The sequence below is a fragment of the Solea senegalensis genome, linkage group LG21 (genome assembly GCF_019176455.1).
Source record: "Solea senegalensis isolate Sse05_10M linkage group LG21, IFAPA_SoseM_1, whole genome shotgun sequence".
In the NCBI taxonomy this organism is placed as follows: Eukaryota; Metazoa; Chordata; class Actinopteri; order Pleuronectiformes; family Soleidae; genus Solea; species Solea senegalensis.
Genome location: NC_058040.1, coordinates 8,376,449 through 8,387,296, shown reverse-complemented (window position 1 = coordinate 8,387,296; position 10,848 = coordinate 8,376,449).

The following is a 10,848-nucleotide window of genomic DNA, read 5'->3' as shown; positions in this document are numbered from 1 at the left end:
AAAATTTGGGAAAACATTCAAAACACATGGTAGATGATGCGTGCCTAATATGATAACAAATTGTTCAACAGTGTTGCAATGACAACACTGCAAAGTCAGATATTTGCGACAAAAAACAAACTGCTACCACTTTGCGAATGCTATTCCAATCTGAACCAAACTTGCTAGGATTGATGATAGTCAATCCCTGAAGATGCCTGTATGAAAATATTCACTTTCAAAAACAGTGCCCCCTGTTGACGGCAGACAATATGACGTCTGGTATTTCGCTACAACAACAAACTCTTATAACTTTGCGATAGAAGGTCAGATCTTAACCAAACTCGTGACGATCGATGATGGGATCTTGCTGAAGATGCTTGTGCAAAAACTGTACATTTTGAAAACAGCGCCTTCTGGTGGTAACATAAAATACAAGTTCACAATTTCCCTTATAACTTTAACAAATTTCATTGTATCATACTCAAAATGAATGAAAACATGTAAAACACATGGTAGATGATGCTTGCTGAATATGATAACAAATCGTTCAACGGTGTTGACATAAGAACACTGCACAGGATCTACTCTACTGAGTGGTTCGTCAGTGCAGTAACCTTTGTTCGCCACATGATGGAGGCATTTGCCTACAAATCTATCAAATCTAACATTTACAGTTTCTCATGCTGCTCTGAAAGGGAAAGATGGGGCAAAAGGTACTGCAAGAGGGGCCAAGGAAAAAAAAACAGGGAAAATGGGAAGAGCGAAAAAGTAACAGAGGGAAAAAAGAGAAAATGCACCCTAAATTCTTATACCATCAGATGTTCTATCACAAAAATAAAAATAACTAGTACCGCGCGCGGTTCTGAACGGGTTCGAGCCGACCCACGCGGGTCGCCGTGTGCCACGGCTCCCCGCGTGCCTCGCGCTCTCACCCGTTCATTCACCGCGCGCGGTACTAGTTATTTTCAGTACTAGTTATTTTCAGTACTAGTTATTTTCAGTACTAGTTATTTTCAGCGGCGTCCCCGCACATGTCGATCCAAATTTCGGGGGGGATCGGCAACGTATGGCAAAGTTATAGGGCACTTCCTGTTTAAAATGGCCGACTTCCTGTTCGGTCAAATGCGCGTCCGTAAACGTGTTCAGGGAAGTTCCCTTGTCTTACATATCAAGTTTTGTGCAGATCGGACAATCTTAGAGTTTACTTCCTGTTTCGGGCATTCCACTTCCTGTTGGGAGGTCATCTTTTGCAGACATGCTCAGGACAGGTCCCTGGTGTGACATATAAGGTTTTGTGCAAATTGGACAACGTACGGCAAAGTTAGCGGGCACTTCCTGTTTAAAATGGCCAACTTCCTGTTCGTCTCTGGAAACATGTTCAGGGAAGGTCCCGTAACTCACATATCTAGTTTTGTGTCAATCGGACAATGTAAGACTTTACTTCCTGTTTCGGGCGTTCCACTTCCTGTAGGGAGGTGACCTTTTACGGACATGTTGAGGAAGGGTCTGGGGTCCCACATACTAAGTTTCAAGTGGATACAACGATCCCTGTTGGAGCAGCATCAAAAACTATATATGTAATTCTGTCTGCTGTCACCAGGGGGCGCTGTATTTGAAAATTAATATTTTCATATAGACGTGTTCAGGGCCGGACTGTCATCAATCCCAGCAACTTTGGTTCAGATCGGACCAGGATTGGCAAAGCTGTAACAGTTTGTTTTTTTAGAATTTTCTACCACCACCAGGAGGCGCTGTTTTCAAAATGTACCGTTTCAGCAACACAGTCGTCTTCAGGAACTAACCATCATCAACTAAAGCAAGTTTGGTTGGGATCAGACCTTCCATCGCAAAGTTATAAGAGTTTCACTGTCTGTTGTGAAAAATTATTATTATCTCCAACTTTGGCGCCCCCTATCTCGTACGCCATACAATATTTTAAAAAGCTTTTGATAACTTTTGATGCTCAACTCGTCCACATTGATCTCACCAAGTTTGAAGGTGATCGCCCAAAAGCTCTAGGAGGAGATAATTGAAATACAAGCTGTCATACTGTCTGCTGTCAACAGGGGGCGCTGTATTCGAAATTGAATATTTTCATATAGACGTCTTTAGGGCGGGACTATCATCAATCCTAGCAAGTTTGGTTCAGATCGGACCAGAATTTGCGAAGTTGTAGCAGTTTGATTTTTTGTCCCAAAAATCCGACTTTGCGTCGTTGCCATGGCAACACCGTTAAACGATTTGTCGTCATATTGATCACGCATCATCTACCATGTGTTTTGACTGTTGTCACCAATTTTGAGTGCGGTACGATTATCTGTGTAAAAGTTATTCCCGAAATCGTAAAAAAACTTTTTTTTTGTGTATTTTCTTTCACCACAAGGAGGCGCTGTTTTCAAACTTCACCGTTTTTTCATAGACGTCTTCAGCCATGGCCCATCATCAATCATAGCAAGTTTGGTTTGGATCGGACCTTCCATCGCAAAGTTATAAGAGTTTTGTTTTTCTGATGCGAAACATCAGAATCATCACGAACTTTGCCGCCCCCTATCTTGCGCGCCATGCGACATTTGAAAAAACTTTTGATACCGTGAGCTCCTCAACTGGTCCACAGGGACCTCACCAAGTTTGAAGGTGATCGCACGAAAACTCTAGGAGGAGTTAGTTCAAATACCATTGCTGCGAATTCGCCAAAATCGCCAAAAAATCGCCAATCAACCCAAGATGGCGGAATTCCTGTTGGGTTTGGATCATGGTCATAATGTAATTTTTTCTTCATCCTGACCCACTACACATGTGTACCGAATTTCGTGCATGTGCGATATTTGTATTGGTCATGGTGAATTTGGACAGGTGGCGCCGCACTTATTGGCCCCTCCCACATTCAATTTTCAACGCACATTCCCCGAACCTTTTTCAGACGTAAATTTACACCAGGATTGATGCGCTCACAAAAATCTGTGAGTTTTGGGGTATGGGAAAGGCCTCAAAAATGCGATTCATTTGGGGGAATAATAAGAATAATAATAATAATAATAATAATAATCCTTCCAGTTTCAATAGGGTTCTTGCAACCTTGTTGCTCGAACCCTAACTAGTTATTTCTAAAATTCAGCTTCAATTCTGATACCATCAGTTGTTTTTCACAAAAATAACAACTTATAGACAAAATCACACTGTTAGACCTCAGACCTCAGACCGGCCCTGAACATGTCTGTAAAGGATGACCTCCTTACAGGAAGTACAACTCCCGAAACAGGAAGTAATGTCTGACATTCTCCGATCCACACGAAACTTATTATGTAAGTCAAGGTACCTTCCCTAAACATGTTTACGGACACGCCTTTCACCCAACAGGAAGACGGCCATTTTAAACGGACACGCCTGACATTGCGCGGGGATGCAGCTGAAAATAACCAGTACCACAAGCAGTGAATGAACGGAAGATGAGGAAGAGGACTCGCGCTGCAACGTGGACGCACAGGGACTCGCGAGCCGTCAAGCTCGAACCCGTTGATTACCGCTTGCGGTACTAGTTATTCTTATTATTCCCCCAAATGAATTGCCTTTTTGAGGCCTTTCCCATACCCCAAAACTCACAGATTTTTGTGACCGCATCAATCCTGGTGTAAATTTACGTCTGAAAAAGGTTCGGGGAATGTGCGTCGAAAATTGAATGTGGGAGGGGCCAATAAGTGCGGCGCCACCTGTCCAAATTCACCATGACCAATACAAATATCGCACATGCACGAAATTCGGTACACATGTGTAGTGGGTCAGGATGAAGAAAAAATTACATTATGACCATGATCCAAACCCAACAGGAATTCCGCCATCTTGGGTTGATTGGCGATTTTTTGGCGATTTTGGCGAATTCGCAGCAATGGTATTTGAACTAACTCCTCCTAGAGTTTTCGTGCGATCACCTTCAAACTTGGTGAGGTCCCTGTGGACCAGTTGAGGAGCTCACGGTATCAAAAGTTTTTTCAAATGTCGCATGGCGCGCAAGATAGGGGGCGGCAAAGTTCGTGATGATTCTGATGTTTCGCATCAGAAAAACAAAACTCTTATAACTTTGCGATGGAAGGTCCGATCCAAACCAAACTTGCTATGATTGATGATGGGCCATGGCTGAAGACGTCTATGAAAAAACGGTGAAGTTTGAAAACAGCGCCTCCTTGTGGTGAAAGAAAATACACAAAAAAAAAGTTTTTTTACGATTTCGGGAATAACTTTTACACAGATAATCGTACCGCACTCAAAATTGGTGACAACAGTCAAAACACATGGTAGATGATGCGTGATCAATATGACGACAAATCGTTTAACGGTGTTGCCATGGCAACGACGCAAAGTCGGATTTTTGGGACAAAAAATCAAACTGCTACAACTTCGCAAATCCTGGTCCGATCTGAACCAAACTTGCTAGGATTGATGATAGTCCGGCCCTAAAGACGTCTATATGAAAATATTCAATTTCGAAAACAGCGCCCCCTGGTGACAGCAGACAATATGACAGCTTGTATTTCAATTATCTCCTCCTAGAGCTTTTGTGCGATCACCTTCAAACTTGGTGAGATCCATGTGGACGAGTTGAGCATCAAAAGTTATCAAAAGCTTTTTAAAATATTGTATGGCGTACGAGATAGGGGGCGCCAAAGTTGGAGATAATAATAATTTTTCACAACAGACAATGAAACTCTTATAACTTTGCGACGGAAGGTCTGATCCCAACCAAACTTGCTATAGTTGATGATGGTTAGTTCCTGAAGACGACTATGTTGCTGAAACGGTACATTTTGAAAACAGCGCCTCCTGGTGGTGGTAGAAAATTCTAAAAAAACAAACTGTAACAACTTTGCCAATCCTGGTCCGATCTGAACCAAACTTGCAAGGATTGATGACAGTCCGGCCCTGAACACGTCTATATGAAAATATTAATTTTCAAATACAGCGCCCCCTGGTGACAGCAGACAGAATTACATTTATAGTTTTTGATGCTGCTCCAACAGGGATTGTTGTATCCACTTGAAACTTAGTATGTGGGACCCCAGACCCTTCCTCAACATGTCCGTAAAAGGTCACCTCCCTACAGGAAGTGGAACGCCCGAAACAGGAAGTAAAGTCTTACATTGTCCGATTGACACGAAACTAGATATGTGAGTTACGGGACCTTCCCTGAACATGTTTCCGGAGACGAACAGGAAGTCGGCCATTTTAAACAGGAAGTGCCCTCTAACTTTGCCGCACGTTGTCCGATTTGCACGAAACCTTATATGTGAGTTACGGGACCTTCCCTGAACATGTTTACGGAGACGCCGTTGACCGAACAGGAAGTCGGCCATTTTAAACAGGAAGTGCCCTCTAACTTTGCAGTACATTGTCCGATCTGCACAAAACCTTATATGTGACACCAGGGACCTGTCCTGAGCATGTCTGTAAAAGGTCACCTCCCTACAGGAAGTGGAACGCCCGAAACAGGAAGTAAAGTCTTACATTGTCCGATTGACACAAAACTAGATATGTGAGTTACGGGACCTTCCCTGAACATGTTTCCAGAGACGAACAGGAAGTTGGCCATTTTAAACAGGAAGTGCCCGCTAACTTTGCCGTACGTTGTCCAATTTGCACGAAACCTTATATGTCACACCAGGGACCTGTCCTGAGCATGTCTGCAAAAGATGACCACCCAACAGGAAGTGGAATGCCCGAAACAGGAAGTAAACTCTAAGATTGTCCGATCTGCACAAAACTTGATATGTAAGACAAGGGAACTTCCCTGAACACGTTTACGGACGCGCATTTGACCGAACAGGAAGTCGGCCATTTTAAACAGGAAGTGCCCTATAACTTTGCCATACGTTGCCGATCCCCCCCGAAATTTGGATCGACATGTGCGGGGACGCCGCTGAAAATAACTAGTACTGAAAATAACTAGTACTGAAAATAACTAGTACTGAAAATAACTAGTACGCGCGCGGTGAATGAACGGGTGAGAGCGCGAGGCGCGCGGGGAGCCGTGGCACACGGCGACTCGCGCGGGTCGGCTCGAACCCGTTCAGAACCGCGCGCGGTACTAGTTATTTTTATTAGGGTTCGAGCAACTTGGTTGCGCAAGAACCCTATTGTAATCGCTAAGATTATTCTTCTTATTCTTATTCTTATTATTATTATTCCTCCAAATGAATCGCGTTTTTGAGGCCTTTCCCATGCCCCAAAACTCACCAAATTTTGCAACCCCATCAGACCTGGTGTAAAATTACGTATATCAGTGTTTCAAGGAATGTGCGTCAAAAAATGGAAGAGGGCGGGGCTAAAAACTGACGCAAAAAACTTCTATTAGGTCATCTGCTCTCGGGTTTAACGTACATGAACGAAACTTGGCACACATGTTCATGAGGTGGGGACGGTCAAAAAAGTCGATGACAACTTCCCTGTGAATCCTACAGGAAGGCCGCCATCTTGGATTGCACTCCAAAACAGAGGCGATTTTGGCCATTTCGCACCATCGGTATTTGAACGAACTTGTCCTAGAGCTTACATGGGATCACGTTCAAACTTGGTGAGGTCACTGTGGACAAGTTGGGGATCTAACGATGCTTATGGTTAGTTGAAATGTCGCATGGCGTACGAGAAAAGGGCCGGCAAAGTTGGCGAAAATTTGTAATTTCTCGCTACACGCAACGAAACTCTTATAACTTTGTGATGGAAGGTCCGATCGTAACCAAACTTGTGGCGATCGATGATGGGCCCTTGCTGAAGATGCCTATGCAAAAACTGTTAAGTTTGTAAACATCGCCTCCTGGTGGTGGCAGAAAATCTAAAAAAAAAAGTTACTTTTACAATTTCGGGAATAACTTTTACAGAAATGATTGTATCAAACTCAAAATTGGTTAAAAGATTCTAAACACATGGTAGACTATGCGTGCTCAATATGATGGCGTATCGTTACATGATGTTGCCATGGTAATGATGCAAAGTCGGATTTTTGCGACAAAAAAACAAACTGCTACCACTTTGCGAATCCTTGTCCAATCTGAACCAAACTTGCCATGATTGATGATAGTCCGGCCCTGAAGACACCTATATGAAAATATTCACTTTCAAAAACAGCACCCCCTGGTGACGGAGACAATATGACCTCTGGTATTTGAATGAATTAATCCTAGAGTTCTTGTGCGATCACCTTTAAACTTGGTCAGGTCACTGTGAACCAGTTGAGGAACTTAAGTTATCAAAAGTTTTTTAAAATGTCTCATGGTGTACGAGATAGGGGGCGCCAAAGTGGGTGTAAATTCCTATTTTTCACAACAAAAAGCGAAACTCTTATAACTTTGTGATGGAAGATCCAATCCCAACCAAACTTCCTATGATTGATAATGGGTAGTTGCTGAAGGCGACTATATTGCCGAAAACAATAAATTTTGAAAACAGCGCCTCCTGGTGGTGGTAGAAAATACAAAAAAAAAAAAACTGTCACAACTTTGCCAATCCTGGTCCAATCTGAGCCAAACTTGCTAGGATTGTTGATAGTCTGGCCCTGAACAAACCTATGTGAAAATATTTCAAGTCAAAATCAGCGCCCCCTGGTGAAAGTGGACGGGCCAAAAACCTGCTCCACCCCCTAAAACTTGTGGTTCTGAGGAGCACGTTTAATGTACATGCACGAAACTTGGTACACGTGTTCCTTAGGTCGGGCCGGTCAAAAAAGTCAGCGTAGCCTATGCTCTAAAACTAACAGGAAAGCCGCCATCTTGGATTGAAAGTAAATGCTTTGCTGATTTTGGCCATTTCACACCAATGATATTTGAACAGATTTGTCCTAGATCTTTCATGGGATCACCTTCAAACTTGGTGAGGTCACTTTGGACAAGTTGAGGATCCAAAGGTATCAAAATCTTTTCAATAGGTATTATGGCGTAAGAGTAAGGGGCGGGCAAAGTTGGTGAACATTTTAATGTTTCGCCACAGGCAACAAAACTCTTATAACTTTGCGATTGAAGGTCACATCCCAACCAAATTACCTAGGGTTGATGATGGACCATTGCTGAAGAAGTCTGTGAAAAAAACGTAAATTTTGAGCACAGTGCCTCCTTGTGGTAACAAAATATACAAAAAAAAACAATTTCGGTTATAACTTTTACAGAGTTAATCGTATCAAACTCAAAAATTGGGAAAACATTTAAAACACATGTTCGATGATGCGTGCTTAATATGATAACAAATCGTTCAACGGTGTTGCCACAGCAACACTGCAAAGTCAGATATTTGTGACAAAAAACAAACTGCTACAACTTTACGAATCCGAGTCCGATCTGAACCAAACTTGCTTGGATTGATGATAGTCTGGCCCTGAAGACGCCTATATGAAAATATTCACTTTCAAAAACAGCGCACCCTGGTGACAGCAGACACTATGACACCTGATATTTGAATGAACTAATCCTAGAGTTTTTATGCGATCATCTTGAAAGTTGGTGAGGTCACTGTGAACAAGTTGCCGAGCATAAGTTCCTGAAAGCTTTTTAAAATGTCGCTCGGTGTACGAGATAGGGGGCGCCAAAGTTGGTGTTCATTCATATTTTTCACAACAAAAGGTGAAACTCTTACAACCCGTAAAACTTGTCCTCCTGAGGAGCACGTTGAATGTACATGCACAAAACTTGGTACTCACGCGTTCCTTAGGTCCAGACGGTCAAAAAAGTCAGCGTAGCCGAAGCTCTAAAACGAACAGGAAAGCCGCCATCTTGGATTGAAAGTACATTTTTGGCAGATTTTGGCCATTTCGCACCAATGGTATGTGAACACACTTGTCATAGAGCTTTTATGGGATCACCTTCAAACTAGGTGAGGTCACTGTGGACAAGTTGAGGATCTAAAGTTATTAAAAGTTTTTCAAAATGTCCCATGGTTTTCGAGATAGGGGGCACCAAAGTTGGTGTTCATTCATATTTTTCTCAACAAAAGGCGAAACTCTTACAACCCGTAAAACTTGTCCTCCTGAGGAGCACGTTTAATGTACATGCACTAAACTTGGTACTCACGCGTTCCTTAGGTCAGGACGGTCAAAAAATTCAAAGCAGCCTATGCTCTAAAACTAACGGGAAAGCCGCCATCTTGGATTGAAAGTACATTTTTGCAGATTTTGGCCATTTCGCACCAATGGTATGTGAACGCACTTGTCATAGAGCTTTCATGGGATCACCTTGAAACTTTGTGAGGTTACTGTGAACAAGTTGAGGATCCAAAGGTATCAAAATCTTTTCATTAAGTATCACGGCGAACAAGAAGAAGGTCAGGAAAGTTGGCGAAAATCACGATTCCTCACAACACACAACAATCTCTTATAACTTTGCCATGGAAGGTCAGATATTAACCAAACAAGTGACAATCGATGATGGGCCCTTGCTAAAGATGTCTATGCAAAAACTGTAAATTTTGAAAACATCGCCTCCTGGTGGTGGCAAACACTAGGAAGTCTGGTATTTCGCAACACACAACAAACTCTTATAACTTTGCATTGAAGGTCAGATCTTAACCAAACTTGTGATGATCGATGATGGGCTTTTGCTGAAGATGCCTATGCAAAAACTGTAAATTTTGGAAACAGCGCCACCTGGTGGTAACAGAAAGTACAAGTTCACAATTTCCCTTATAACTTTAACAAATTTCCTTGTATCAAACTCAAAATTTGGGAAAACATTCAAAACACATGGTAGATGATGCGTGCCTAATATGATAACAAATTAATCAACAGTGTTGCAATGACAACACTGCAAAGTCAGATATTTGCGACAAAAAACAAACTGCTACCACTTTGCGAATACTATTCCTATCTTAACCAAACTTGCTAGGATTGATGATATTCAATCCCTGAAGATGCCTATGTGAAAATATTCACTTTCAAAAACAGTGCCCCCTGTTGACGGCAGACAATATGACGTCTGGTATTTCGCTACAACAACAAACTCTTATAACTTTGCGATGGAAGGTCAGATCTTAACCAAACTCGTGACGATCGATGATGGGATATTGCTGAAGATGCTTAAGCAAAAACTGTACATTTTGAAAACAGCGCCTTCTGGTGGTAACAGAAAATACAATTTCACAATTTCCCTTATAACTTTAACAAATGTCATTGTATCATACTCAAAATGAATGAAAACATGTAAAACACATGGTAGATGATGCTTGCTGAATATGATAACAAATCGTTCAACGGTTTTGCCTGGCAAAAATGCAAATGATTCCCTCAACTGAGTGTTTTGTTCATGCAGTAACCATTGTTCGCCACATGATGGAGGCATTTGCCTACAAATCTATCAAATCTAACATTTACAGTTTCTCATGCTGCTCTAATTGGGATTGTTGTATCCACTTGAAACTTGATACATGAGCCCTCAGACCCGTCCGGAACATGTCTGTAAAGCAGTAATGCCAAAGTCAAATACACGGGGGGCCAAAATAAAAAAAATGGTACAGGTGGAGGGTTAAATATTTATTAAAACTTGCAATTACTGCACATATTGAACCAATACCAATACAAAAGCCTATATTGCTCTCAATCATTAAATTAATTTAAATTAAATTAAATTAAATTAAATTAAATTAAGCAAAATATAAATAAAATCAGTTGCAATATTTTCTTAAGGCTCTTTCAGTAACAAATTGAAAACATTTTTCCTTCTTCTTTTTAACAGGTAAACAGCAAAATGTTATTTTCCTTCAAAGCTCAATGGCAAGATAAATGCAAAAATGAAACAGCATGTTACAAAACAAATCAGTGTGCTGCTCTGATCCTCACCAATGTTTGTCTTTTATAATAAAATTAGAAGTTAATGCAAACTTGAAAAGTGCAAAACAGTT